Source organism: Notolepis coatsorum (assembly GCF_963971535.1).
Source record: "Notolepis coatsorum genome assembly, chromosome: 1".
Lineage (NCBI taxonomy): Eukaryota > Metazoa > Chordata > Actinopteri > Aulopiformes > Paralepididae > Notolepis > Notolepis coatsorum.
In genome coordinates, this window is record NC_140165.1 from 188,254,945 (window position 1) to 188,269,100 (window position 14,156).

The 14,156-nt window shown below is 42.2% G+C and overlaps 1 protein-coding gene across 1 annotated transcript in view; it reads left to right on the forward strand.

The window, feature by feature from the left end:
* Window positions 1–14,156, forward strand: part of pde2a (phosphodiesterase 2A) — a gene marked incomplete at its 5' end in the record, with an annotated part of 420,725 nt that overhangs the window by 369,832 nt on the left and 36,737 nt on the right. The window lies entirely within an intron of this gene.

Here is a 14,156-nt window from a genome sequence, read left to right on the forward strand (position 1 = left end):
ACCGACCTGTAGGAGTCGCTGTCCACAACGCCCGATCCCCACCCTTCAGTTTCCCTCCCCGTAATACGGCCAATGTGTATTACTGTGGACGACCAGCTAAACTGAAAGCAATGTGGAGAGCGGGGCTCGAACAGGAGGCATCCTGTTCGAGCCTAGTCTCCAGCATTCGTTGCGAGCGTGTCGTATATTTTATACAATCTCTAAGGTCATTTGCAGTGCATACAGGTTGCTAACTAGAGGGAGAGAAGGAGAGTGATAGTAACATGGTCCTCATCTGACTCCCAAAAATAGCCAGTAGAGAATAAACTTGTGCAGCCAGACAAAAGAGGAACTATGGTCCAAACTCATTTATTTGCAGCGCGGCCAAGAGTGGATAATGCATTAGTTACATACAGGAATTAATTCAGCATAATACATGATTGTACAGAAGGATTGATGCGGTTAATCCCAATAGCCCTTACACGTTGGCTCTCACATCAAGACAGTTTTGCACATAAAGAGTAGTCATGTTATGTCAATGAAATAGACCAATAGTACTTTGTTGCCGCCATATGGTAAACCTGGTCTAAATAGACATCTTCCTCTTAAGTTATCACCAACAGTGATTATATATCCAGTTTACTTAGCGGCAATGTCGAACCATGGTCTGTGGGTGATGGAGGCGCAGACTCAGACCCCCTGGGGAACGGTCGTGGTGGGTCATGAGCTGGCCTGCCTCTCCTCACCAAAACCCACTGTTTTATACCCCGACTTAGTCCATAGTTTCCTTGCTTCCATATATGGCGTTTCTCCTTAGATGATCTTTCTGGGGGAGGCTGGTCAGCCCCCCCCCCTGACTTCCTTGTTGGTGTCTTCTTCCAGTTTTCAACAGCGAGGAGGTCTGATGACTTCAGACCTTTTAACATTCCCTTAATAGGGCTTGTGTAATGATCTAGCATTAACCCAGTACAGTCATTGCTTCTTAGGTTAATACCATTCAGTCCACAAGAGCCAGCACCAAACCCCATCTACCAAACTGACACTTTGTATTACTCTATGAAAGGAACCAGCTTTGGCATTCCTAAAATGGTAATCTATTATTGTATAGATTCAACCACATTGGTCTTGTCTCACAGAGGCATCTCCGCTTTCAGCCTCTTGTGCTGTGCTCAACCGTCACATGTCTAGAAGGTGTTTGGTTTCCTGGGGGTTTGGAATGGCTCTTCTACAACTGTGTAAACAACCTTATCATTAGAGAGGTTTTGCCTGAAGGTTTCCTCCGGAATGTACTCTGAGAGTCCATGTAATGAACTATTACCACAGATATTTTCAATTTTCAGGGTTGATCTAACATTTTGATTATGAAATCTCAGTCAAGGGTACCACAATTCCTCCCTTTGACATTTTAATAATGTCATAAACAAGTACCTTGACTTGATTTCTATACATACTAGCCATACAATTTAACATAATAACAAAAATCATAATTTTTCGAATTTTTCTATTTTTCTTTTCTCTCACATCTGTTTTCATTATTCTTTGGTACATATCATCAATGAGTTTTTTCTTCTTGTCTTCTTCGTTGTTTCCCCCTTTGACCCCTTGACTATGACCCCTCCCGGGAGGCTAATAACCCATTTATCAGCCTCCTAATTAACTTATCCCTTGTGACCCTGTGTTTACCACATGGCTATCACTGGGTTCCCAACCAGAAATATACTAAATGGAAAGAGAACTAACATAATCAAAGGTAAGTTAAGTCTAAAAACACACAACTTATAACCAGTATTTTCAGTTTTTCCAACACTCTTAAATGATCTGGGGGAGACAACATGCATTAGTTTCATATTTTCACTTTACATTCATTTTCTGAAATAATCTCTTCTTTCTGCTAAATTCTTCTTAAAATAGTACAATCACATTTGCATAATCAATCAACTGCTTCCCACCTATCCTCCCCCTTTATGACACATATAATGGTCATAATCTTACCACCTTTGTTTCCACAGCCCAGTCTGGCAGAGGAAAGCAGATTTTCAACGAAAAATTTCTTTCACTTCCTATCCTCACTCTGACCATAATCGATGTGTATGTTCTTACATATCCCTGCGTTGTGTAATCTATCCGTCCTTCGTTTGTGCGTCCTACCAAATCAATGTGCACAAAACAAAGCCCATCAGTAGCTATTTGTACAGTCACCTCCCTGTCCCCAACAGTCCACTCCATCCATAATCTCCCAGAGACTCTAGCCCACATTCTTCAGCTCAGCCCTCAGGCCGGCCCCGCCCCCCGGGCCAGGCGTCCCCAGGTCCAGTCATCCATCTTGGCATGACAACCTGGTCGTCAGATGAGTTTTTTAGCCTGGAAATTTGTCCCAAAACCCCATCTGTTCAGTTATCACAACCTGGCCCCACCCGTAGAGACGGGGGCCAATGCATACAAGAATTCCCCTACCACAATTTGGTAACTGACCACCGCTGGAGTGCAGAGTAACAGGGAAGATGAAATCCTACGTTACCGCTCTAATGTAATGTATTCATGTGTCTCCCAGATTTGATCTGCAATCCCCTCCTCGACTGAGCTGTTGAAGAAACACAAGCACAACGCAAATCCCATAACACAATATGTCAACATACTTTATAAGGGAAGCCATTAATTCCATATGCAAAATGTGGTGGCACTACTTATCTGTCATCGACCTGTTCCAATGCATCTCAGCCTTCACCAGTCCTCTCCTCTCACACCCAGACCATAAAAAAAAACATTTGGGAAGAAAAAGAGAAAAAATCAAACAAAGCCACACACTTCCATAAACAAACACCTCCAGTCTGTTGTGGCCCCAGTCTGTGTAACAACCATGCACACCCAAAAACATGAAAAAAATCCACGAATTTTTAAAACATGAAAGAAAATAAAAACCACGTTTCCAAAACCCATCCATTCAGCTCTATCCTTCCTGCTGCAACTTTCACACACTCTCAACCGGAACCTGTGACTTGACACCTCTAACGCTTTGACCTATTCAACCTCCTTTCAGTCCACACAATTACAGATCAAAAATTAGAAAGCAAATCTAAAAATGTACATTCAACCGCTCACCCACACATTCAAAAAAAATTTACTTAAATGAAAGCAGTGTATCAAAACCGCCACTGCTTCTAAAATAAAACTTTAAACCTTGACACTCAACCAAATAATATGACATAAAGTAAACGCTTTCATCCAATATCTCACAGTTTCACAACACATTCAATCCTGAACATTAGAGTCCTCAGAAAAGAAAGAAAAACAAAAACCAATCAAACATCACAATTCAACATCATCCATACATTCTGAGCATACCACAGTGGCTGTTAACTTAAACAAAACAAACTCTTTCATTCAAATGATATGAACTGAAATCAAAATGACACAGCCAAACCCAACAGCATCTCAATCATCCACCGTTCTACTTCATCGAAATCCTCACAAAGAAAAAAACATTCACGCTTTTGCTTTACTCCTGTATCAAAAACCTTTCATCCAACATAATCTCTCAAACACACAAAATAAACAAAACTCTCTCAATCATTCACAGCCACTCTGATCATTTCAACCTTGTCCTCCCCAACATACATCACTCATATTATAAACAAATACTTCCAACCTGCTCCCACACTTGTTAATTACCCACAAACAAACTTATGGACAAGACACAGTTAGTACCCCTTCTTGCCTCACTCAGCTTGCCCTGCTCTCAATCCCAGGCTAATCCAATATTATTCACTCAGACTCCCACAGTCTCTACACTCAGAAGAAAACTAGAATTTCCTCCTCAATTCAAAACATCTCAATGCCTTCTAGTGCATCGACAGCTTCAAATTATTCCTTCAACCACCAGCTTATCATTCAAAAGTCATAAACCAATTGAATGATTACCTTAATGATACTTATCGCTCGCCCTCCAGCTGTTTCCCTGAATTAGCCCTTTCCTGTCCCATCTCTCTGTCACTGCTATTCCCTCCTGCTGCCTTGGATCCTGGTTCATGGCCCCTTAAAACCACATCCTGTTGTAAAAATAGCCGGTCATCTGTTATCACACTCTGACCCTCGCTCCCTATCTCCACCAGCTGTGACCTCTCTCCTGTTGCATCCAATCTGCCGCCCCTTCTTGACCCCCCTTGGGCTGTTCCTAAATTACTTCTGTAAAGATAACCTAGGTCTCTCCCGTGAGCCCTGTGACCTTTCCTAAATCGCTTTACCCCATGACCCTCCTGTAACTCAACAAGAGGTTAACCATTAAACACAAATCATTTATAATAACTGCAAAAACACAATCTTACATCAAAGCAGCATCTAAACAAGTCCCCCGTCACTAAATTATCCTATTGTGACCCAAGGATCTGCAATCAATCTTAATATAAAACATCAGCCTATGTAATCCAATGGCATCAAAGATTTAACAATCTAAAACAAGCATAAACAGTATTTCAACATAGCCAACAAGCCTACATCATTAAATTATCACCCCCCATGATCTAAAGACCTGCAGCAACATTAATTCAACAGTGTATTACAATCTGACATCTTAACATCAATGCATCCTATACAAGCATCTTAATTCAAGCTAAATAATAAGCTCCAGTAAAACACAACATCATTATTCCAAACTTACAATTGTACAAGTTAAACAGATTTCAAAACTACAATTTAACACAACTTCATTCAAGTAATTACAACATTATTCAAGTAATTAATTTACAAACCTAAGCATCACTCATTTCAACAAAACATTAATAGTGGTTAGTTCTAAATACTTCCTTACCCATACACATGTGACAAACTGATCCTACTGCAAGCAACATGTATCTCTAGTGTAGAGCATTGTCCCAAATTCAGCCTATTATTACCCCCAAACTACCGTTTATCTGTATATCATGTATGCAATAAAAGTTATGATGTATTGAAAACGGGGGACTCTGTCTCTGGTCTGCATCCCCTTAACAATTGCATGTATTTAGCTGTACTATTTTTAATCAACCACTCAATCCCCCCTTGGTTAATAATATACCCTTGTGTCCAATGTATATACCTATGTTCCAAATATTAATAATACAATTATACCCAGAGTAGCTGGTTGTGAATCCCAGCTTATTTTAGGCAATGCATCCATTAACGCATCCCTCCTTGATAGGCTCACTGCAATGTTTGCAGTCTAAGTAAAACCCTTACCGACTACTTCCCCTAAACCAACCACTGATAATGTTACATCTCTTCCCCTGTGTACACACTCTTGCAGTAACTACAATCACAAACAGAACCACCTCCAGATCACCGTTATAACATAAAGCAAAAATATAAACACTCACCACTGTCCCCTGAGCGAATGAACGAAACAGCGTTATGCGCGCATGCGCAGTAGCACAAAACGGCACAGAGCAACCGATGCACCGCGACAAAGTACAACTATCATCATAAAACACTTCGTTTCAACAATGCCACGACAACCAAAAAATGCCACGACAACCACCGCGTCCTCTAATACTCCCTAACCCTCAATCTCAAAACTCGAATCACCACACATGTCGTCCGCAAACTCACAAAACAGCCGCCTGCAAGCTAATAGCCTAGCCAGCCTTGATGCTACCCCTTTCCTAGGTCCCACAATATGACGTCAGAAGCGACCAACTTTTGCAAATAACTCCCAATCAACGTTATTATCACACAATCGCTTCACACATAAACACCGCTCACTCAACGCCACCACGCCGCTTCTAACCATAATATTGCACGAGCCCTTTCCACTGCGCTATCTCCCAAACTCTCATACCAGCTAAACAGCTAGCCAACCTAATGCGACGTTCAATGCCCCCCGGGAGCCGCGTTTTACGTGCTGTTCGAGATCCGTACATTCATTCAATCCGCTCAGTACCAATCCAACTCTAAACAACTTACACATGTCTAAACAACAACTACTTTAAAAGAACAAACTATCGTAAAAGAATTTAAAAACACTCTCATATATCAACGTCGTTACACAGATCAACACGAATCATCATAAACCACTTCTCCTACCCTTTCTCCGCCTGGCTCCATATGGGACTTTCACACTCTCCACGCAACACTATGACGTCATCATCATGCGACTTCTTTTCTCCAAGTTTCAAGTTTCTTTCAAGTTTCTTTAATAGTTGTCATACAGAAGTACAGAATACTTTCATACAAAATGCTTCTTACTGTTACGCTCCAGAGACTGTGCTAGACAAGATAGTATCAAATAACATAGTATAGCATGTAATTTAGAAGAAGAAAATGAGGTCACAGTGTTCGGTATAGACATATGTACAATGTTCTGAGTTACCATATAATATACAATACTATGCAGTGTACTAATGTACAGTACTATATAGTGCAAAGCAGAAATGGGATGAGGTACAATTTAGGTACAATTTACAGTAAGGTGTACGAGTTGTAGTGCAATCCTTCATCAATAAATATAAAGTGTGGGGAGTGGGTGCTACAGTGTGTTTGTTTAAAGTGGGTGTGTGCTATAAAGTGTGTGGAGTGGGTGCTACAGTGTGTTTGTTTAAAGTGAGTGTGTGCGTGTGGATGTGTGTGCTATGTGCGTTTGGTGGTTGTTGTTGTGTAGTGTTCATTGTTCGTTTAGCGAACCACCATACTATCGTATACAATTGTTACCGCATTAAATATAACCACTAAAACGGCCACAATCACATCAACCTACGCCTCGACTCGTTTCCTAACAACAATTGCTCTCACAGTGTTTCGACAATTCTCTCATATCACCGCCCTAACATCCCTAGATTACCGCGGCTCTTCCACAGAGCTAAGCTAGTTAGCCCCAACTACCAATATGATCCACAGACTCGTATTGTTCTGATCCACGTCTAACAACATAACAACCTTCGTCAAGCTTGCTATTGATCACATACTTTTACACATCACATTGAACAGACAAACCAATTCCCCGTACGAGGCTTTTGATTACATGGCGCAACATTTATAACCGTAGATTCTTGTGTAAGCCGACTTTTCATCTAAAAATTGTTCACTGAACATCCGCTAGTGTCCATTTCCTAAAAACCCCATATTTTCCTAATCTCCCGCGTCATACACAGTTCCTCCGAGCGACGAGCCCAGTCATATATTTAATAATACAATTTCTTCCCACTAACAGGGTATAGTCTCCCACATTTACACACTCCTCACACTTTTTACCTAACCCTACACTACAATCTTTTCTTTAAGATATGTCTGACTACCCTGCACTTGTCCATCAATTGTCCAGTCACTTCTCAGTCCCACTTCCTGCATCTCTGTAACTTAATCCACGTCCTACCACTCCTCGCCGTCGCCTTCAAATATTTTACCTAAACTAAACTATATGCTTTGGATCACCTAAGCTCTTGCTTTCACCAGACAGACATACAGATCCGTATACTTTCCCTCACTTAGGTCTGCTCAATCCACGCAGCCTCCTAACTCGACCCCTTGTGTCAATCATTTCCTCAGCGCCGCCTAACATCAGCCCTAGCTTGTCCCTACAATATGACTAATAACCACTCGTCGGGCCGTCGCTTTATAATTAACTAAAAATACAAAAGTTCCATCCTCCTGCTTACCCTGGCACGGCACAAATACGCTGCTCGTATTTCCTGCAATAAAACCCCAAGCAAGCAGGTCGACAGTCTAAATCTAACATCACTCCACCAGTCCTGTACGCAAAGAATACATCCACCCTGGGTCCTACTGTGGCTACACGACCAATTTTCTACTTATTCACCCCTCGTTCCTTCATCCAGACAGCCACCACTCTGCACTGCAAATCCCCAAACCCTGGCTCTTTTTTACTGCTTGCTCATATGAACATATCAGAACGGGTCTTAAAAATGGCACCATTTTGTCGTATATTCCTAATGAATATCTACGGTTAATTACAGCACAATGAGGTTGCTAACTAGAGGGAGAGAAGGAGAGTGATAGTAACATGGTCCTCATCTGACTCCCAAAAATAGCCAGTAGAGAATAAACTTGTGCAGCCAGACAAAAGAGGAACTATGGTCCAAACTCATTTATTTGCAGCGCGGCCAAGAGTGGATAATGCATTAGTTACATACAGGAATTAATTCAGCATAATACATGATTGTACAGAATGATTGATGCGGTTAATCCCAATAGCCCTTACACGTTGGCTCTCACATCAAGACAGTTTTGCACATAAAGAGTAGTCATGTTATGTCAATGGAATAGACCAATAGTACTTTGTTGCCGCCATATGGTAAACCTGGTCTAAATAGACATCTTCCTCTTAAGTTATCACCAACAGTGATTATATATCCAGTTTACTTACATAGCGGCAACGTCGAACCATGGTCTGTGGGTGATGGAGGCGCAGACTCAGACCCCCTGGGGAACGGTCGTGGTGGGTCATGAGCTGGCCTGCCTCTCCTCACCAAAACCCACTGTTTTATACCCCGACTTAGTCCATAGTTTCCTTGCTTCCATATATGGTGTTTCTCCTTAGATGATCTTTCTGGGGGAGGCTGGTCAGCCCCCCCCCCTGACTTCCTTGTTGGTGTCTTCTTCCAGTTTTCAACAGCGAGGAGGTCTGATGACTTCAGACCTTTTAACATTCCCTTAATAGGGCTTGTGTAATGATCTAGCATTAACCCAGTACAGTCATTGCTTCTTAGGTTAATACCATTCAGTCCACAAGAGCCAGCACCAAACCCCATCTACCAAACTGACACTTTGTATTACTCTATGAAAGGAACCAGCTTTGGCATTCCTAAAATGGTAATCTATTATTGTATAGATTCAACCACATTGGTCTTGTCTCACAGAGGCATCTCCGCTTTCAGCCTCTTGTGCTGTGCTCAACCGTCACATGTCTAGAAGGTGTTTGGTTTCCTGGGGGTTTGGAATGGCTCTTCTACAACTGTGTAAACAACCTTATCATTAGAGAGGTTTTGCCTGAAGGTTTCCTCCGGAATGTACTCTGAGAGTCCATGTAATGAACTATTACCACAGATATTTTCAGTTTTCAGGGTTGATCTAACATTTTGATTATGAAATCTCAGTCAAGGGTACCACAAGCGCCTTGCCCACTGCGCCACGTAGCCGCCTATTATACTTTATACTTATAGCACATGCATGAGTCTGGTCTCTTTTGAAAGGTTACATTCTGAAAATCACTTTGAGTGCTAATGTAATAGTGAAACAGAGTTTTGAACACACTGAAATAAAATATTTGCTCCTTACTTTTGTGTTGACTTGTTGCCAGATGCCTGTTTTTGGGTTCCAGCTGAGAGGAAGGAGCTGGACACATAACGCTTCCATAGCCTGAAGTCTTATAGTCATACAGGTCCAAATTTGATAAAAATCCCACAGTAAATTTGTGTTTTACAGAGGTTTTTGTAATGTGTTGTAACAGGTAAAAGGTAGCAGACAGGGGTAGGTGGAAGGTGCAATGTGGTTGTACAATTAATCAAACACAGTAAAATAGCTTTAGCTCCGTGCTGGACAATGGCCAGGAGCATTTATTTAAGCAAAACAGAAAACTAAGAAAACCAACTAAATCATACTGGCTCCCATTGGAGAACCTAACTGTCTTTACTATAGTCCAGTCAGTCTCTAACTAGGCCGGGCCGCTGTCCGGCTTACCGGTTGTCATCAATCACCATTCCCCTCAGCCCCTTACATACCCCCCCTTCAGTCCCTGCTTGGGAGAGGCAAACGAGGTCCAGAGGGCATCTCTCCGGGACAGGGCGTCTGCATTCCCATGTTTCGCTCCCGACCATGCATGTCTTGAGAGAGTACGGCTCCTACTCCCACCTCTGACACATCCATTTGCCCAATCATCTCCTGCATAAAATCCAGTGTGACCAGAACGGGCCGTGCACCAAGTACCTCTCTGGGACCTTGGAACGCCTTCTGGGGAAAACACCTTGGGGGGAGGGAGTACACGTTTACGTCTTTTTGAAGTTACATTATATTGAGTTATCTCGCTCACCTTTTTCCTCCGGTATAGCTTATCATAGAGGGGGCAGTCTCGGCCAATCAGCACCCGGACAGGGAGACAGGGAACCACTCCCACCTTCAGTTCACAGGTACCCTGAGGTGTGGTGAGTTGAACTTTACCCACAGGATATTCCCTGGTATCCCCATGAACACAGGTATCGACTCACCAGGTTCCAGCTGGTCAAGGAGATGGGGTTGGACCAGTGAGACTGAACTACCTGAATCCACAAGTGCTCCTGCATCCTTTCCATTTATTTTTACCGGCACCATGTGGGGAGGGGAGCATTCGGTGGCCCAACAGGAGTCCAGTAGGTGGCAAGGCCTCCCTGAGCCTCCACCAGCCGAGGCTGCAGTAGGCATCAGGGTTCGAAATTAACGGGGGCTTGGGGCATAATGCCCTTGAAAATGGATAAAATGCCCTCGAAAATCAGTTAAGGGGGGCACTTAATGCCCCCGACAGTTTACTAATTATATATATATATTTATCCGGTAATGGAGCGTCTGTGTATCGTATACGGTTCAGATGACGCGCAAATAAAAAAAATCATTTGGCGGAGCCGGTGTTCTGCACTGGATGCAGCAGCAGCAGCAGCCAGGTGCTAGTCAGTTTGTGTAAAAATGGCACGCACAATATAAATCAATCTTCATTACGACTTTAAAAACATAGCCATTAACATTACATAGGCCTACACACATCTTGCCATAGCGTTAGCAGTTTGTACAATGTTTGTAGCTGTTAGCTAGCTAGCCCTTCACAACAACAGCTAACACCGTAGCTACTAGCTACTGTAGCAGAGGAGGAAATGGGAGTCTGAGAGGCGGGGTGTTTAAAGACAATGATAGGCGTTTATTCAACATCCAAGAAGGCTAACATACAACTGTGTTTTACTAACTCCAACCGGGACTATTGCCGCTTTCGCGCTGCTTGTTGACGTTATGAACTGCTCCTAACGTGACCGGAGCTGAAGGTGGCGGTGCCACACGCTAAAATGTCCGTGGGGACCCGGCGCCAACCCATAGATAGTTCCAACTCACCGAATTACGTAATCCACCACAGTTGCACTCAATATTTAAATAATGTTAGTCTAAATATATGTAGACAGAAACATAATAATTTCAAGCAGAAAACGAATCTTTCCATTAAGAACTGACAAGCAGGGAATTTAAACATGGTTGACATTGTTTTTGTGTGTTTATATTAATTAAAGAAAGGAAAGTCTAGTGCTGGCTGAGCATATTGTTTGTTTGCACTAAATTAATACTTTGACAAATGTAGCCTATATTTTTCAGTCAGTTCGGTCTTTGTGTGCCAAACATTATTTAAGGCTGTAAACACTGTAAACCTTTTATTTTATTTTTAATAAATGAGAAACATGTTTAGATTTGAGTGTTATAGAAAAAGAAAGCAATACGCTTGGACCAGCACTCACAGATTTTGGTATATTTAATGGCAGCCTGAAACAAACATGTTTCGGAACGATTATGTTCCGAAACATGTTTGTTTCAGGCTGCCATTAAATATACCAAAATCTGTGAGTGCTGGTCCAAGCGTATTGCTTTCTTTTTCTATTATACTCGACGGGATTTCAGCACCCAGTGTTATAATTTGTGAGCGCAGTCTATCTTGACTTTTAGATTTGAGTGTTAAATTTTTTTTAATAAAAATTAACGTATATCGAACTGAAAACCGTGACCCCAAATTCGTGATATGAACCAAACCGTCCATTTTGTGAACCGTCCCACCCCTACCGTTTATCATAAAAATTCAGTGCCCCCGAAATACAAAAAAAGCCCCCGAAAATCAATTAAGGGGGGCAAAAAAAGCCCTTGAAAAAAAAATTTAATTTCTAACCCTGGTAGGCATGGACTCATCCCTTGTGGGGCAGTCCCAGGCCAGGTGTCCCACCTCTCCACACTCAAAGCACCTCCTCCCATCCCCAAGTATAGGGAAGTGTCTGCGTCTCAACACCTCGTCTTCTCGCACTGATTTTTTCCACACTGGAACCTTTCAATGACTTTCCTGTTTTTCTCAGCCTCTGGTCTCTCAGTCCTTCCCGACTTCAGCAGTTCAATTGTGACCTGGTGGCTTTCAACCAGATTGACCAGATCATCTATCTCAGTTGGGTTACCATTGCTGACCATTTTCTTGGTATCATCGGGTAATGTACGGATACATTTGTCCATAACAACTCTCTCCAACACACTCACCCTCTCTGGGTCATTAGTCAGCCAGGATTTGCCCAAACGAGCTAGGTCATACAGCTGGGCTCTGGCAGACATCTCTGGAGTGTATTTCCACTGATGAAACTTTTGAGCTCGAGCATGTAACCATACCTAGCCAAAATCTCTTTCTTTAGACGGGTATATATTTTAGCTTGTTCAGGGGGAGGTCAAGATAGGCATGCTGTGCAGGCCCGGTGAGAAAAGGTCCAATGAGATCTGCCCAGGTGTCCTCAGCCCACTGCTCCCTGGTGGCTGTTCATTCAAATGCGAGAAAATATGTTTCCACATCATCGTTTTCAGTCATCTTTCGGATAAATCTGCTCAGGTTGGGTTGACCCCCAGCTCCACTGTGCTGGGTAGCAGGGACGTGCACAGGACTTTAGAGGGGCAGGTGCTCAAAGGCTAAAAAGGGCACTATACCAGAGTAAGTTATAACCGAGCGCGCATTGCACCCAAGCCCGATTTTTGGGGGCCCTTTTTGGGCAGAGGGGCCCCCTTTTTATGCTTTTTGGGGGGTTTTGGTGATCAAATATTGAATATTGAACTATAATAATCAGTGCAGGAGCTCACTTATCATTGAAAGACACTTTTATCACTGACTTAAAAGGCCCATACATCTCCATAAATGTTCAGGGGGGAGGGAATAAGTGCTTACCCTACAGACCCCAAGAAGTGCTGTATATTCTGTATTGTTAAATGCATTTTTTATTCCAATCCCGATTTGTATTTGAGATTCCCAAATCCCATCGGATTTGACTTCTTCGTGTCCCTCAGTGAGTGTAATACCAGCATTCAACTGTTTCTATCATCATCATCATCATCACCACCCACGCTATGCATAAAATATATCGGTCCGCAGAGAGGCACGCTGAGGAGGCCGTGCAAACTGCAATGGAATACGGGGCATCTCTCTCTCTCTTTACCTAATATTTTTATTCTATCCTGACACTTTTCAGTTGGAAGGGCAGTCTATATGCACAACGGTAAAAAGAAAAATATATATATATTTTTTTAAGGGCACTTTGTTTATGAGGCTCAAAAGGGCAGGTGCTCAAGCACCCCTTGGCCTCTATGTGTGCACGTGCCTGCTGGGTAGGGGCTGGCGCCGTACCTCTCTTTATCTCTGCATAAATGAGAGCATTCTGCTGCCTTTGCCAGGAGCTCACGTTGCATAGCCTTCTGCTCCTCATTGGACTTTAACAGCTGCATCACAAGGTTCTCCATGCTGCCCCTAACGGTGTTTGATTATTGTACAAACAAATAGCATTTTCCGCTTTCTCCACCAATGTAACAAAGGTAGCAGACAGGGGTAGGTGGAAGGTGCAATGTGGTTGTACAATTAATCAAACACAGTAAAATAGCTTTACTAGTTTAGCTGGTCAATGGCCAGGGGCATTTATTTAAGCAAAACAGAAAATTAAGGCGAGACACTACAGGTGAATAGGGTAACAAATTTAACTAATAGATATCACAATGAAACTTCCCCAGTTGATTACGTATATTAAGACAAGACTTTTTTGTATTACACGTTTTCTGAAATTGTATGTTTAAATATGCAAATTAGGCATGATCTACTTAAATATGCAATAATTTGCATATAATTCCAGGACAGAAATCTGAACATTGGATAAAGCCATTTTCAAAATTATAGTTTCATTTTGTTGACATATTAGAGCCAAAGGTTATTACAGAGGGGATATCTCTTTTTATCACTCCATAAATCAGAAAATACTCAATTCAGTCAATTTTTATGGTAAAATTCCATATTTCGCCATGTTTTTAGGAATGAAATGTGATATAAATCAGGGTATGAATGCGATATCAACAAACCCTTCTGTAAATACCTTCAGAACATATATATGAATAGAACTGGAAGGTTGGTGTATGTGAGTGTTACTGAAGTGGAGATTTCTGGCTCAGAGTATGAGGAAAAA